General features: G+C 39.4%; 1 protein-coding gene across 3 annotated transcripts in view; it reads right to left on the reverse strand.

The window, feature by feature from the left end:
• Window positions 1-17821, reverse strand: part of LOC140483756 (FYVE, RhoGEF and PH domain-containing protein 3-like) — a 221266-nt gene that overhangs the window by 103416 nt on the left and 100029 nt on the right. The window lies entirely within an intron of this gene.

A 17821-nucleotide genomic window follows, 5' to 3' on the forward strand; every position in this document is an offset into this window, starting at 1 on the left:
CTACGTTTGCATTTTTAAAAATAAATGTATATTCAATTCTGCCACATGGTTTATCTAATGCGATTGACCAGGTAATATTGTCGTTTGTTTTAATTTGTTTATGGGATGTCAGCATGCTCGCTTAAGTCAGGTATCTATTATTTATTCATAAATACACTGAAGGAGGTGGCAGTGAACTGCCTTCTTGCAGATCTGCACATATGGGCTTGAAACTCCTGGTAGCCAATTCCACATTGTAATGTACATAATTCATGTGCATTGGATCAACAAGGGAGCAAAAGTATTTGTGGGAAAGCAACTACTGACTGAAAATTACATCTATTCTGTTAAAATCCAATAATTCATTGAACACACTTGCTTGACTTCAATCAAATGGGAAATCAGCATATGACTTACTTGTAACATTGACTGTTTCTCTCTCCACAGACCTGCACAATGCTTCTTGTATTTTCTACTTTTGCTTCAGTTTTTCAGCATCCTGACTACTATGCTTTTGCAGTGTGGTCCCTACTTCAGTCAACAGAATATAAACAAATCTGAATGATGCAGATGTACTTTACTTTTGGGACAAATAAGGCATTAGGATTTTAGGAATCAAGGGATTAAGAAGTCGTGTTGCAAGCCTATAGAATCTTGGAGACTACACCAGGAATATTGTATACAATGCTAGTCTCCTTACCCAATGAAGGATATACTTTGCATTGAAATATTGCAATGAAAGTTCATCAGACTGATTCCTGGGATAGTGTAATTATACTATGAAGTGAGATTGACAGACTGTGTCTTCATTCTTTGGAGTTAACCAGAATGTTAAACATACGCAATTCTTACATGGATCAACAGAATATAAGTAGGGTGACAATGGCAGAGATGTGGAAGAAGGTCTAGAACCAGGGGAGACTCAGAATGAAGGGGAGAGACTGGGATGTGGAGGAACGTCTTCACTGAGCCGCTGCTAAATCTTTGGAATTCTTTACCCCAGACGGTTGTCAAAGCGGAGTCATCATGTATAATCAAGTCAGAGCAATCTATTTCAAGACAATAAAGAGATCATGGGATATTAGGATAAGTAGGAAAGTGCGATTAAGGTACAAGATCAGCCATGTTCCAATGAATGGCCAATGGCCCACTGCTGCTTCTATTTCCTATGTTCCTAACTGCAGTGAGATAATCCTATCAAAGCAGCATGAACAAGAATCATCCTCAGAGTCAACGAATTGTTATATAGCACAGAAAGAAGCTATTTGGCAGAGCAATGTCCAAGCTGTCCTTTCATAAAGCAACTCACCTAGTCCACTCCCTCATTGTTTTCCCCAAGGGCATGCAAATCTTCTCTGTTCAAAAATTGTTGACAGTGAAGGTTATCTAAAATTACAAAGGGATCTTGATCAACTGGGCTAATGGGTTGAGGATTGGCACATGGAGTTTAATTTGGATAAATGCAAGGTATTGCATTTTGATAAAACAAACAAAGGCAGGACTTATCCAGTTAATGGTAGAGCCCTGAGTAATCAAACAGACAGATCTATGGGTTCAGGTACATGGTTCTTTGAAAGTTCGGTCACAGATAGTCAGGGTGGTTTAGAAGGAGTTAGGAGTTTAGCATGCTTCCTTCATTGCCCAGACTATTGAGTAAAGAAGTTGAGACATGTTGAGGTTGTACAGAATGTTGGTGAGGCTATGTTTGGAGTATTGTGTACGGTTCTGGTCACCCTGCTATAGGAATGATATTATTAAATTGGTAAGGATTTCCCAGAATGTTGTTGGGTTTGGAGGGCTTGAGTTATAAAGAGAGGCTAAATTTTATTTTTCAATGGAGCATAGGAGGTCAAGGGGTAACCTTAAAAGAGGTTTATAAAATCATACAGTGAGTAACAAAGGTTTAAAACTAGGGGGCATATTTTTAAGATGAGGAGAAAGATTTAAAAGGGACCGGAGGAGCACCTTTTTCACACAGAGTGTAGTTCATATGTTGAATGAACTGCCAGAAAGTGGCAGATGCAGGTACAGTTAGAACATTTAAAAGATATTTGGACAGGTACATGAACAGGAAGGGTTTAGAGGGATATGGCCAAATGCAGGCAAGTGGGTCTAGTTTTAGTTCGTGAAACTGAGTCAGGACAGACGAGTTGGTGAACTGTTTCTATACTGTACACTTTATGATTCTATAATTTATCCGAATCCCTTTGCCAAACTACAAGTTAATTCGTCTGCCCCACACTCTCAGATACTGCATTCAAGATCCTAACCAGTTACTGCGTACAAAGTGTTCCCTTCTGCTGTCAGTGGCAAAGGGACAATCATTTTGAATTGGCCTCCTTTAGTTCTTATCCTTCTGCTAATAGGAACAATTTCTCCTTATCTACTCCTTTCATGCCCCCTTCAATGATTTTGCAATTCCCTCAAATGTACTCTTAATCTTCGGGATTGTCAAACCAAGCAGAACAATAGTGGAAATGTAGCAGAATCAGGCCTCCTGCCAAAACCTAGCACTCTCATATGCAAATATACACAGCTAAACATTCATGCTAACAGCTCAAATTCTTCAAATAACTCCTACTGCTCATCTCCATGCTGACAGTACACACATAGTTAACTTGGTACATTTGTACAGCTGCTGTTTACCTGTGTTTGCACCTGCAGGAAGTCCAGTGGCAATGATAAAATACAATTGTTACAGAAACAAGTGTGAAAATCTAACAAAGAATCTGATTTATTTTAACCTTAAGATTAAAGGCATATGCAGTTTTCTTTCAGAGATAAAGATGACCTGCTTCTGCTTCAGCAGTGTAGTTTAGTAGACTCCAAAATATTTAGGACACAAAAAAATCTCAGGAGTGGCTCAACATCAGTTAGGAAATTCAGGTCTAGTGGTGACAGAGGAGGAGTCAGATCTAAAGTGGGGGAGGGAATGTTAGTTCTGGAGAAGGGGGGGGGTGGAGTAAGGAAGGATTGAGGCTCAGGTCCAGCAGGGGGATCAGCTACTGAAATGAAGAACATCTGGAGAGAGGGATGGGGGGAGTCTGGACAGGGATGGGATCCAGAGCTCTTGAAGTGGGGTCAGGGTGGGGGTTGTGGATGGGTGGTGAGTTAGTGACAGAGGAGGGAAGGAAAGACAATGGAGAATTGGGATAGCAATGTCAGGTTTAGAAGTGGGTTAGTGGGTGTTGGACTTCAAATGATGGGGGGAGGAATAAGGGATGCGCTAGGTCAGGGTTTTGGGAGTCAGGGGATATCTGGGGAAGATGGTGTCATTGAGATTGAGGAGAAGGGAGTAGGGGGTTTGATGTGCAGTTACTCAGGAGTTAGACTGGGTACTTTTTAATCTAACTTTTCCGGAGTAATGACTAACTGCAGCAGAACCCTCCAAAATCTTTGACTTAATTGGATATCTTCAAAGAGAGCTCCAGGCACAGGGGAATTGCCCAGTGAAATTGCAACTTCCCAGACAATTTCTTTGGAATCTGCTATGATGGGACTCCACAGGTTTCCTACGTGAAACTCTGACACCTACACTTCAGAAATGATTATCTGACCATCAGAAAATTTAGACAGTGAAACACAGCAGGTAAACAATTCAGATTAAAACAAAATTTAGATTTATCAACTGCATGTCCTTTGTCTAACATCTGATGGAACACACACCCCACTAACCTGATGGCCAGTTTTATTTCATGCTGACCGACCCTTCCAGAATTTCAGCTTTTGTGTTGTCATCATTTGCGCTTTACCTTTCTTCCAAAAAAAAGACTGATTGGGAAAACAGACTGGTTGATTTATATGATTCTGTAAAGTGCCAATCTGCTTTACACATAGTTCAAAGACTGAATACCGTCTTTACAAACACATTATACATTTTAAGACACATAACAATGATAAGAATCTGAGTAACCCAGCTTGGTGCAGAAGGTCAGATAGCAATCATTTTACACTGGCACAAACATCAGACTGAATGTGGGAGATATGCAAACACAGTGATCTCAGAAATTGTCTGAACCCATACAGAAAATTCAGAGCCATTTTAAACTGCTCAAATACTTTCACATAGTTTGCAAGGTCTGTACTTCACACTCAGCGAGCATTTAGATCACATCAAGCTAATGTACTTTTGTACTGTTTGCAATTGACTATCAACTAAAACTTGAGATCACTGTCTCGTGACAAAACAAAAACACTATTTTTAATGTAATTAGAATCATGTGGAAGTTGCTGCTGCAACTTTCTCACGTGGAATGTTTGGACTAACTAGAGTGCTAACTGAGGACAGTCAAACACACAAGCAAACCGAAAATGTGTGTCGAGCGTGAGACAAGGCTCTGGTGATATAAATATATAAGCGGCCCTCAGTAATGAAGCTACAACAAGGGGCAGGGGACAAATGAGTACGAGTGTGAAAGGAGGCTGAAAATAGCAGCTGGTTGTATCATTCTCAGAAACCCACAAAACCTTTGCTCAAAAATACACATAACACTTGTCACAGCAACAAGAGTGTGTGTTAAAAGTAAAGTTCAACTAAACTTTTTGGAAAAAGTATCTTGGCCTGAGAGTTTGATTAAAAATAGCTTTTTTAAGAGGGAAAACAAATTAGAGGACTGTTGCTTGTATATGAGACATAATTCATGTAAAAGGGTGACAATTTGCAGATTAAACAGGAAAGGTGACCTGAAAGTAGCCTAACGTTGTATTACAAATTTTAAGGAACATGCAACTGTCTCACTTCTGAAAAATGAAAGATCTGAAGCACAGAATCAAACAATGCACTCAATCTCCTGAGCAACACATCACTCAAATGTGGTCAACGTAGTTTCCTGCTTCAAGCAAACATAAAAACAAAAAAGGGACTAAAAGTGTACAACAGTGTGCAGTTTGCAGAAACAATATAAGCCCCAGAAAAGCAGTTTTTCTGTATTCAAGGCATAGTACTCTTAACTTTTTTCTGAAGTAGCTGACAGCAAAGGAAGAGACTGGTGTAAGGCTGCAGCAGCAGCAGCAGCTCAGAAAATTAAATACAGCTTCTGTCGGAGCCCAGCAGTAGAACTTCCTTAATGATGCAACCCCACATCAAATCTTTGTCAGCAGAGACTAAAATAAATAGAAAAACAAAACTAGTTTTAAATTGGATACTGCAGAGGTTGTGTCAATCTTTTGGGATTCTCAGCCATGATTGAGAACAGGAAACCTCAGACTGCCCACTATTAAGTTTTGGGGCGTGGGACGTATAAGTAGTAGAATAGGAGGCCAGATGCATGATATAATTTGCTCTGAAAAATAGGTTGTGGAGGTTTTTCTTGTCCCCAGCATTTGTTTGCTTTATCTTCAGTCAGAGACAAACTCGCATTCCTGGGCGTCACAGTCGCAAGAAAGGACAACGGAGAAATACAAACCTGCATATACAGAAAACCGACAAACACTGACCAAATACTTAACTACACTAGCAACCATCCCAACACACACAAACGAAGCTGTATCAGAACACTATTCCAACGAGCCACCACACACTGCAGCACAGGCGAACTTCAGAAAACAGAGGAGAACCACCTATACAACGTATTCAAGCAGAACGGATACTCAAAAAAATACAGTGCACAGATTCCTCAAGAACAAACCATGACAAGCAGACCAAACACAGCCAGAAACCCTAACCACCTTACCATACATCAAAGAAGTTTCAGAAATGACAGCCAGATTACTAAGACCCCTCGGAATCCTAGTAGCACACAAACCCACCAACACTCTCAAACAAAAACTAACAAACTTAAAAGACCCAGTACAACCCATGGACAAAACCAACATCATCTACAAAATTCCATGCAAGGACTGCCACAAACACTACGTAGGACAAACTGGAAGAAAGTTAGCCACCAGGATACATGAACACCAGCTAGCCACAAAAAGACACGACCCTCTCTCCCTCGTAGCCCTACACACAGATGAAAAAAACCATTTCGACTGGGACAACACATCAATCCTGGGACAGGCTAAGCAAAGACATGCCAGAGAATTCCTAGAGGCCTGGCACTCCAACCACAACACCATAAACAAACACATAGATCTGGATGCCATCTATTAACCCCTCAGAAAATGAACAGGAAATGACATCACCACAAACCCCAGGAACCCCATCCAGGAGAAAGATATAAATAGAAAGCAGGAAACAACAGCTTCACTTCACTTGGAGGTCGCCACTGATGATGTTACCTAGCCAGGTAATGAAACGTCTGGATATCAAACCTACAGCTCAGCGAGCAAACCTACACCCGAGAGATTGTTTGTATTCTGTTATTAGCACCAGTAATAGATCAATGCCCCCATCTTCATGATGACATTACCATTCTAATTTACCTTCTCCTCTAAGATGTCTTTGGTTTCCAAATTCCCTTAAACTAACCAATCACCTGGCCTAGCCCTCACCACACCCCTCAACCCCCAACCCTCCCCTTTCAATATGATTAAACCCATTATCTTCTCACCTTATTTCCATTTCCAAAAAGGAGTCACTGGACTTGAAACATTAACTTTCTCTCCCTTCACAGATGTTGTTAGACCAGATACTTTTCTTCAGCACTTTGTTTTTCACACAGATCTCTAACACTGCACTATTTTGCTTGTATTATAAAAGATTTAAGAATTACAAACAACATACCTGTACATTATGATTCTTCAATCAGCTGCTTGGACAGCTTTAGACATTCTTCAGTTAGGAACATAAGGACATGAGCAGGCCATTTAACTTGTCAAACCTGTCACAGCACTCAATTAGATCATAAGCAATCATCTCCCTCAATGCCACTTTCCTGCATCATTTTCATATCCCTTGATGTGATTCATCTCCAGGAATCTACCAATTTCCATCTTGGACATGCTCAATGTTTTAGCTTCCATAATTCCGCTTGAGTAAACTCCAAAGATTCACAACCTTTAAGTGAAGATGTTTCTCATGTTAGTCTTAAAAGGCCTGCCTTTTCCTTTATCTCAAGAATGTCTCCCCTAGCTTAAGACTCACTTATACTTAAATCGCTTTGCAATGAAGACAAGCATAATATTTGCAGTCTTAATTGCTCGTTGCACTTTCAGGCTCAATTTTAGTGACTCACGGACAAGGATATCCAGGTACCACGAAACTTCCATACATTCCTCAGAACTTAAGAAATATTATGCTTTTCTGGATTTTCTGCCAAAGTGATAAGTTAACATTTATTCATCGTCCATTCCATCTGCCATGTTTTAGCTCACTCAGTTTGTCTGTCCTAGTCCTCTCAAACTTTCTCTTCCTTCAACACCAAAATTTGGTGTTATTAGCAAATTTAGATTGCTACTGGTCCCCCATCTCCAAATGATTTACAGATTTTAAACAGTTGCAAATGCAGCACTGAGGTACTCTATAGGTAACAGTACACCATCCTGTGAATGATCCATTTCTTCCTACTCTCTGCTTTCTGACCATTCACCAATTCATAATCTACATTAGATTATATGACCAATCCAATGCACCTTAATTTAATGTACTAACTTGATCAAAAGACTTCTCAAAATCTAATCCACTAATTACTATTTCTTTAAGAACATTTTCTATAAATAACAAAAGATTTGACAAACATAATCTTCTCTTCATAAATCCATGTTGAATCTGCCCAATTTTACCATTCACATTTAAATGTCCTGGTCTCGCATCATTTATAATAGATTCTAACATTTTGCCTATCCACCACCTCAAACTAATAGGTCTGTTGTTCTCCCTTCTTCAATAATGGTTACATTACTCCATTCCAGTTTGCAGGAACTGTAGCAAAATCTATATAAGCTTGAAAAACAATGAAAACAGCCAGCTGTTCATCCTCTAGCCATCTCCTTCAATACACTTGGACACGGCTCAGCTGGTCCAGTGGATTTATCATCCTTCAATTCAGTTAGTAGATAGACATCGAAAAAACTCAAGTTCTTACATTGCAAGGTGGAGCAGATCCTTCAGCTCTCTTCAAACAGAAACTAGAAATGGTGCAAATAAGCAGCAGTGGCCAACCACCAGAGAACATTCTGGACAGTGGTGAGCTCTTTCAGAATATAGAGCACATAACTCATTTATTTGTTCTAATCTGAAATTCTAGTTCTTCCTGTACTTTGCAATTCATAGGACAATGTTCCTAAACCCAGCCACCTAAGACCATTAGAAATAGGAACAGGAGCACAAGCATACTATTCAGGCCAGAGAGCCTGCTCTGCCACTCAGTAGGATCACATTGATCTGATACACTCGTCACATCTGCCTTCCTGCCCTTTCCCCTTAACCCTCAATTCCTTGACTGATACAAATCTATTTATTTCAGCCCTAAATATGCCCAAGGATTCTGCTCTCACAGCAAGGAGTTCTAAAGGCTATTGACCCTTCGAGAGAAGAAATTGCTTCTCATCTCAGTCATAAATTGGTGCCCTTTAATTCTGAGGTTATGCTCTCACATCCATACTGAATACCTTCTAGAAGTCTAAATACAATTACTGGTTGCCCTCTATCCATTCTGTTTGAGACCTTCTAGTTAAATTCTATTAAATTAGTCAGACATGATTGACTTCATATGAGATTCCCTTCCTAAATTCAAAAGATATCTTCAGTCATGCAGAAAGAGGTCTCAACTTCAAAACAAAGTTAAAACAATTGAAACTTTAGTCAGGATGTCTAGAGCCATACATGCATAAGTAGAAGCCAAATATATGCAACATATCTTTGTAATCATGCACAATGAACATCAATAAGGGCTTGAATGGTTAGACAAAAACTTCAATCCTCTGTAAAGATCATGAAGAATATTAAGATAACATAAATTATGAACTGAGTTTTGAATTCTATTATCTATAAGCTTTATTCAATAAAAACAGTTTCTGCTCACCCACGAGCGTGAAGATCTCACATCACAACACGTTTAATCCCTTGAGGAAAAAATGTCTGAATAAAGAAAAATTGCATTCTTTTTTGATTTTTTAATTAGTCAACAGCCTATATGACCAAACAACATTAAATTAACCTGGAGTGTATAATCCTTGTGGATTTTTGACCTTTCATCTGAGTTAGGTATGTTAAAGCAAGAACGAAAACCCAAAAAAGTTGAATACGCAGCTATTGTCTACCAGAGCTGTTAATTAAAATAGCTTTTTTTGCCTGTTAAAAAAAATCCAATTATTCAAACTGAGCAACTTATATAATTAATGCAAAGGCCCCTGTTGCTTAACAAATATAAAATATTAATTCAAATTAAGGTACTTTGAATTAATAGCAGACTTAATTTCACCAAGACTTTATACATACATGTTGTTTTAAAAGAAAATCAGATGTGATTTCTTTTCATGAGGCAGTACTTCAGGAGTTGAGGTGGTCTAATATGAAAACAAGATGATCTAACTTAAAAGCAAAAGCATACACTATTACAGTCAGATAAGTGCCATTGTGTTTTGGAAAAGCTGAATGCCATTTCACCAAGTGAACAAGTGCTTGCAGCTCCAAACTTTAAAGAAACATTTAAAGTTGTCACTGATTCAACTGCTGTCACAGTATGGGCTGTATGAATCCAAAAGAGAGAGGTCAATCTGGTATTTTCTGAACCAGTGCTCCACAGCACAGAAGGGAACACTCACTTTATCACTGGCTCTCACCCATACACCCGATGGGTTCAGAGTCCACAAGCTACAATGACCGTTAAACTTTCCACAAAAGTTAAGATCTAGAATGTCATTGGGGCTTATTTCATTGGGGCTTTTCTTTCAGTTGTACCTTTTAAAAATCACCCACATTGTCAAGAAATTGAATATGATCGTAGATGCCCTGTCCAGGTCTTTGCTTAGAACCAAAACACTAACTGACCAAGACGAGAGGAATGCACACGTTTCTTACAGAAATGAGAACAGATCTCATTTCACCTTGCATTGGTGTATTGTGATAATGGATCAGAACTGCGATGTACGTATTTATATTTTTAGTCTTTAAATCAAAAATGAATCGTTTTAAGAAAGGACTACTAGAAACAAAAAACTACAGTTTATAAAAAGATTTCTGCATTGGACCAATGTGATATAATACCTGAAGGAGTCAAAGAAACTTCAGATGGACTGGACTGTGATCTCTTGAAATGATAATAAGATGCTGCCTTTTTTTTTCATAAAACCTTAAGTTATCTCTGGAATGTGACTTGAAAGTAGTTCTGGGATTTACATATTAATGAATCAAAACCTGCAACCCATTGTAAATGATTAAAGACTTAACAGCAATCTAGGTTTATTCAATATATCTTTTCAGTTGTATGATCTTTTGCTATAAATTCTGTGTCTTATGATCCTGCCCCACTAGTTACCCGATGAAGGAAAAGTGCTCTGAAAGCTTTACTTCCAAGTCAACCTGTTAGACTATAAACTGGTGTTATGCAATTTTTAACAATGATAATGAAATGCAGACAACTCCTTGCACATCAGCAAGCCACCCCTATAGATCATGCCTCAAACTGCAGATACAATTTGTATTTTTCTCTTTGAACAAAACACAAGAAGTTGGTTAAAAGCCAGTTTCAACTCTACAGCATGGATTAGTGGGACTGAATGCTTTCATGTGTTCTTGGATTTGAGCCTTAGTATGGTATGAAGTTCACAGTTAAAGAACTATTTCCCAGTTATCCTTGTGCAGGACAGCAACAAAAGGGAGGCTCTCCCACTGCCAGTGCTGCAAACCACTTTCAAAAACCAAGTCAAGAATTTGTCTCAGCCTCTAAAATCAAGAATCTCAAAACTTGTTCAACTGCCAACAATTAACACGATCAGTGCAAATCAGTGAAAGTTGCAACATCGGTTTTTCTGGTTCATCATAAATAATTCAGAAACTGATCCGTTTAATTTAGAATCAGGAATGCCTACCGTGCAGGAAGGGGCCCTTTGACCCATCGAGATTGTACTGACCATCCGAAGAGAACCAGAACCGCACCTCTCCAACCCTGTCCGCATATGGGGTTTTTACGATGGCTAACCCACCTACCCTGCACATCGCTGGGCAGTTTTCGCATTGCCAATCCCTCTAACCTCCAAGTTTTCAGACTGCAGATACTGAAGTCTGAAACAAAAACAGAAATTGCTGGAGAAAGTCAAGTCTGGCAGCATCTATAGGGAAAAAGCAGAGTTAACGCTGAGTCCTCTTCCTCAGAACTGTACTGCCAGATGTGCTGAGTACCTCCAGCAATTTCTGTTTTGATTTCTTCTGAAATTAATCCTGTTGTAACTAACTGAGCGTTGATTAAACAAAGGGAGCAAGTTCATCACTCCTCACCTGGGAATTTAACAGTTTGGGGTGTCCCATCAGGAACCTCTGACCAGAGTCTGGTCATAACAAATTGGAGCCTCCTGCCACAATTTATGCAGATAAGACAAAAGTAGAGTGTGTAAATTGTCACTTCGAAACCAAGTTTAAAGAAAAAAAAATCTGCAAAAGGCTTTCTTGAATTCACATTACCACAGTATCGAAAAGTCTAAATTTGATGCCAGTACATTTCTATTAAAATGAGAGGAAGACACTTTTGAGAATTTAAATGATCTGCCCCTCACACAGATTTTAAAAAAAACAAGGCACTTAGGATACTTTTTTTCCAAAAAGCCAGAAAACCTAAAATTTTAAAAGCAGTGACTAATGGTTTACAGGTAGAACATAAGGACAATGAAATGGATAACATTGTGACAAGTTCCCAGGTGAAGATCCCAATTCTTTGTAATTCGAGACACCATACCCAAAACCGTTAAGCTCCCAAGAAGGGATGAATCGGCTTCCTTTCTTTATTCATCCACCTACTCGATTGATTGCAACAAGGTTATTTTAAAAGAATCCCTTCCCTCTTGAATATCACTCTCTCAGACTCTAGCTATCTTGTACTTTAAAATGAGCCAGTTTAACCAGGCTTCCATGATTTAACATTGATAAATTCTCTCTATTCGTAAATGTGAGAAGAATTAGTATCGTGATGCACATACATCTAGATCTGAAATAAGAGTGGAGCTCAAAAGGTTAAAAGTGAAAATGATCTAGATCAGTCCCTGAATTGATTGTAAAGAGCAGACAAGTCAACACCGTGACCTTTACTGAATTGCACCAGTACCCTTTTAAGAATCACCATGTGGAAATAAGGACTAAGAATGTCTATCAATACTTCTCATGATTTGGAGATGCTGGTGTTGGACTGGGGTGTACAAAGTTAAAAATCACATAACACCAGGTTATAGTCCAACAGGTTCAATTGGAAGCACACTAGCTTTCGGAGCGACGCTCCTTCATCAGGATTCAATCACCTGATGAAACAGCGTCGCTCCGAAAGCCAGTGTGCTTCCAATTAAACCTGTTGGACTATAACCTGGTGTTGTGTGATTTTTACCTTTATAAATACTTCGGAATTCTGATCCACCATCATAGTGCACGAAAGGGAATTGAAGGTTTAAAGGCATACTGACTTGTGATTAATAACTAAGGCAGCAAGCAACTAAAATCAATTTAAGTAGCAAATGATCAGATTGCCTGATATTAATCAGTTATACAGTATAAGATATAAGCACCTTATTTGTCAGAAATCTACATGGGAGAAATGAAGCAGTGGCTGACAGGCATGCTTGACAGAAATAATGGATTATCTTTGCTTGTCCAAAACTCATCAGCCTCGGGGAAGAGATATATATTTACATTTTTACTACAGTAGCACAAGGTTTATGCTTGCAATTCCTGCATATGCCAGTGTAATAAGTTGCAGTTTTATCTTAACCAAATGCAGATTTTTCTCAACATCGCATTGTGCTTAATTTTTCCCATGTAGATTTCTGACAAATAAAGGTGCTTATGTATTACAAATTGCTCTGTTTACCACCCCTTAAATTATAACTGCTTTTCAAAAAGAGTTCAAGACCTTGCAATGATTCATAGGAAACATACAATGTAGCCTGCATGAAAACATCAGCACAGAACAGGTATGCCCAGCTTAATTAACCATCTACTGTAGTTTTTTCAAGTTCAAAGCTATCATTCTAACACCCCAGCTAACCATTTACAAACTACCACCCTGACAAAGTAGTACCAGTGATACAACTCAGGAGTATATCATAGTCTCAATTCTCCACCTTTCTTTCAATGGTGGAGGAATAGGGCAGGCAAATGGAAGCAGATCGGAATTTCAGTTTGAGTTTTGCTACAAAGCTCAAAAAATGATAAAAGCAAGATACTCCATCTGCTGGAGATCTGAAATACGAACAAACGCTGGATACACTCAGCAGGTTTGGCAGCATGCAGAAAGAGCTCTCCACAGATGCTACCTGCTGAGTTTCTCCAGTACTTTCTGCCTTAAAAAAAGTTTGGCCAAACTTAAAAATATACTGCAAAATATTTCAGGTATTCTCTCAAATCTGGATAAAGCAGCATTATTCAACAACCATTTAAACGGGTTGTACTGATGTAGGAAAGTAGGTAAAAACAATGACTGTAGATGCTGGAAACCAGATTGTGGATTAGTGGTGCTGGAAAAGCACAGTAGTTCAGGCAGCATCCGAGGAGCAGTAAAATCGACGTTTCGGGCAAAAGCCCTTCATCAGGAATACAGTAGGAAAGTGTGGAAGGCAAAGTTTGGGCGGCACAGTGGTTAGCACTGCTGCCTCACAGCGCCAGAGACCTGGGTTCAATTCCTGCCTCAGGCGACTGGCTGTGTGGAGTTTGCACATTCTCCCTGTGTCGGCGTGGGTTTCCTCCGGGTGCTCCGGTTTCCTCCCACAGTCCAAAGATGTGCAGGTCAGGTGAATTGGCCATGCTAAATTGCCCGTAGTGTTAGGTAAGGGGTAGATGTAGGGGTATGGGTGGGTTGCGCTTTGGCGGGGCGGTGTGGACTTGTTGGGCCGAAGGGCCTGTTTCCACACTGTAAGTAATCTAATCTAATCTAAATCTATGAGAAGGTGATTTGATGCCAGCAGTGATCTGGCTGTAATAAAATGAAGAGCACACCCATCTGAGTTAACAGGGACAGACTTTATTACACATAACTATGTGCTGTGTATAGATTAGTAGGAGAGGACATTTCATTTGGAGCCACACAGAGCCAGGTACCAATTCCATGTGATCTGTCACTTTTATAAATCACTCCTTTGCACATGCACTATAGATATCCTCAGAATAAAAATACATAATTAACCCTTTACTCCACAATGGCTATCAACCTGAAGTCCTTTGCAATTGTATCATCTGGTTTGCCTGCATTTACTATTCATTGGATTATATTGTTCTGGACTGAATTAACACAAATCAATTCTTTTTTTCCCCTGAAAAACTGGCAAATTCCTGAACCCTGGCAACATCAGACCTGAAGCAACTGGATTTAAGATTGGGAGATAGATGATCAATCAACTGGCTTTTAAAATGTAGCAATATCAGTCCAGTTCCTGTCATTAGTCTTCAAAGATAATGCTAAAATATTCTATTTATACAATTAACATTTACTTCAGTTTATTCACGCACCAAAGTCGACATAAAGAAATCATCAAGCAATACTGATCAAACTGGAGGTGTACCATAATCAATTACATTCATTTGAAAAAGTAGCTATAAGAAACATTTGAGGGAGATTTTGGGTCAAGTTTGTTTAGAGCGTACTTGGAGAGTGACTGCTCTACATGTTGTTACAAATAAAAGCCATGTAAACATGGTGCCTGGCTCTGCTGCATCAAGATTACCCTCAAATTTGTAGGACTTCACCAATGGGACTTTTTTAAAAAATGAATAATATTGAATGGGTTGTGGACATTGCTGGCTAGGTCAGTATTTATTACCTTTGATGAGGTAAGCCATGAAAACAAAGAAAACTGGGGAGTTTTCTATCCTACCATTGGATTGCCTTGCTGGTTTATTTGAAGTCTGTCCATCAATGTGGCTTTCTTTCAGTGTTCCTGTCAGGCAGCAGATTTTCCAGTCACCAAAAGGCTCTGAGTATGAACACTGAGCCCCTCAGGCCTGCAGCAGCAGCTTTTTCTTCTAATGTTACCAAGCCTACCATGGCAAAGCACACAAGCAACTAAAGCATGATAATGAAATTCTAATCATTTAACACCAGAGCATATCCATTGCTTATTCTTTGCTCTTTATTAATCAAGCCTCACAATAAAAACCTTCAGTTGGCCCATTCATATTTAACTCAAATAACATTTCACCCATTATTTACATTTAGGCATTTAAATTTGTCACCAAACACACATGGCTGACAGAACAATCCCAAAATTTGCACCTTGATTTCAGCCCCTTTCCCCTCAAGAAGATAGCAGAGCCCATTTTTTTAAACACACTTGACTGTACAGGATTACAGACAATCCTCTCTTCCCATTCTTCATTTATCACAATTCATTCAGCTAGTGACTGATGGAGTTCAAATTGAAAAGCACGGATGAAGCCCCATTAACGGAGAGCACAGTATACAGTCAGCCATATACACACTTTGGAGCTGGGAAGTGCAAATAGAGAGAGGCAGTGAGACAGAGAGAGAAAGACAGAGCGAGAGCACGAGAGCGAGCGAAGATGGACAACAGTCTTGGAGGTATACAGCACAGAAATAGGCCTTTTAGCCCAACTTGTCCATGTTGACCAGGTGTCCTAATCTTAACTAGTCTTATTTTTCTGTGTTAGGCCCATCTCCCTCCAAACCAAATTTCTTATTTATGTACTTATTCAAATGTTTTTAAAGTGTTATAATTGTACTTCCCCCATCACCTCCTCTGGTAGCACATTCCATAAACACACCATTGTCTGTGTGAAAATGTTGCCCTCACGCCCCTTTTCAAATCATTCCCCTCTCACTTTAAACTAATGTCTCGAGTTTTGGATTCCCCCTACCTGAGGAAAAGACTTCAGCTATTCAACTTGTCTATACCCCTCATGATTTTATAAACTTCTTTAAAGTCATCCTTCAACCTCCAACAGTCCAGGGAAAATAGCCAATGCTCTCACCAATGAAGGTAAGCATGCCAAATGCCTTCAGCACCGCCCTGTCTACCTGTCTGCATTCAAGGAACTCTGTTCCAGAGTCCTTCGGTTTCTGTTTGACAATACTCCCCGCGGCCCTTTCATTAACTGTGCAAGGCTTGCCTTAGTTTGTCTTACCAAAATGCAATGTCTCACATTCATCCGAATTAAATTCCGTCTGCCATACCTTGGCACACTGGCCAGTTGATCAAGATCCCGTTGTACTCTTATGTAACCTTTTTCACTGTCTACTATACCACCAATTTTGATGTCATCCACAAACTTACTAATCATGCCTCTTATAGTTTTATCAAATCAGTGGACCCAGCACTGAGCCTTGCAGCACATCACTGGTCACAGGCCTCCAGTCTGAAAAATAACTCTCTACCACCACCCTCTGTCTCCTATAATAACTCAATTGTGTATACAATTGGCTAGCTCTGATCTAACCTTCCTAACTGGGGCTTCACAGCACCAGAAACTCGGTTCAATTCCACCCTGGGTGGCCGTTTGTACATTCTCCAGTGTCTGGGTGGGCTTCCTCTGGGTGCCCCAGCATCCCCTCAGTCCAAAAAATGCACAGGTTTGGGCAATTTAGCATGGCCAATTTCCCTAAGTGACCAGGGATATGCAGGTTAGGTGAAATAGCCATGAGAAAGTACAGGATTATAGGGATAGGATAGGATAGGGGTTGCGTCTAGATGAGATGCTATTCAGAGAGTTGGTGTGACTTGATGGGCCAAATGGCCTGCTTCCACACTAGAGAGATTCTATGAGTGCACTATGTGGTCCCTTATCGGCAGCCTCGCTAAAATCGATGTAGATAACATCTACTGTACTGTCCTAATCTACCTTCTTCGTCACCTCTTCAAAACACTCAGTAAAATTTAAAGAGACACAATGTCCCAGATACCAAAGCCATGCTGACTATCCTGAATCAGTCTTTTTCTTTCTAAATGTGTGAAGGAATAGGAGAGTGTATAGCCATCCTGGATCAGGATTCTAGATAAGGGAATCTTCACTGTGTCTTTTGTCAAGGAAATTAATGAATAGTTTGAATGTCAAGGGGAGATGATAGCATAGTAGCACAGAAGTAGTAGCAATGATGCCATTGGATGAGCAATCCAGAAACACTGACTAATGTTCCGGGGACATGACAAATGGAATCAAATGAAAAAGAAATCTGAAATAAAAAACTTAATGGAGTCCAAATAACCACTGTCAATGATCCTAAAAACTCATCCAATTCACTAATGTCCTTTAGGAATAGAAATCTACCATACCTACCTGGTCTGGCCTACATGTAATGCCAGAACCATACCAGTGTCTTTGTCTCTGACCTGCCCTCTGGAAAAATAGGGATGAGCAATAATTTATAGCCTAGTCAGCAATGCCCACATTCCATAAATGAATATATGAAATAGTAACTTTAAAAGTTCCTTGAAATCACATGTTTCACTGTAATTGTAGAAGGGGAACTTAGAAATTTGTGAAGTGTGAACCTCTAGTGCTGCCCTCTGTATTAACACCATTAATCTCCTTCCAATCCTCTCCCCCAAATGCCACTAGAACCCTTCATTCCTACCTGCGTTGAAGTGCAATGAGTATAAAATTGCAAACTTATATTATAGTTTAACACTCAAAATTGAACCAATAAAATAGATATAAACCGGGGAGTAAAAAGCTGAATCACAAAATTATTCAATTTATTTGCTTGAAAACAAGACAAAATAAACTTGAACTCTAACAATGAAATGTTTTTTCACCAAGTCTACAGGATAATTTGAACTTCCACTTTTAACAATAATGAGATGAAAGAGGATT

The sequence above is a fragment of the Chiloscyllium punctatum genome, chromosome 12 (genome assembly GCF_047496795.1).
Source record: "Chiloscyllium punctatum isolate Juve2018m chromosome 12, sChiPun1.3, whole genome shotgun sequence".
Taxonomy (NCBI): Eukaryota; Metazoa; Chordata; class Chondrichthyes; order Orectolobiformes; family Hemiscylliidae; genus Chiloscyllium; species Chiloscyllium punctatum.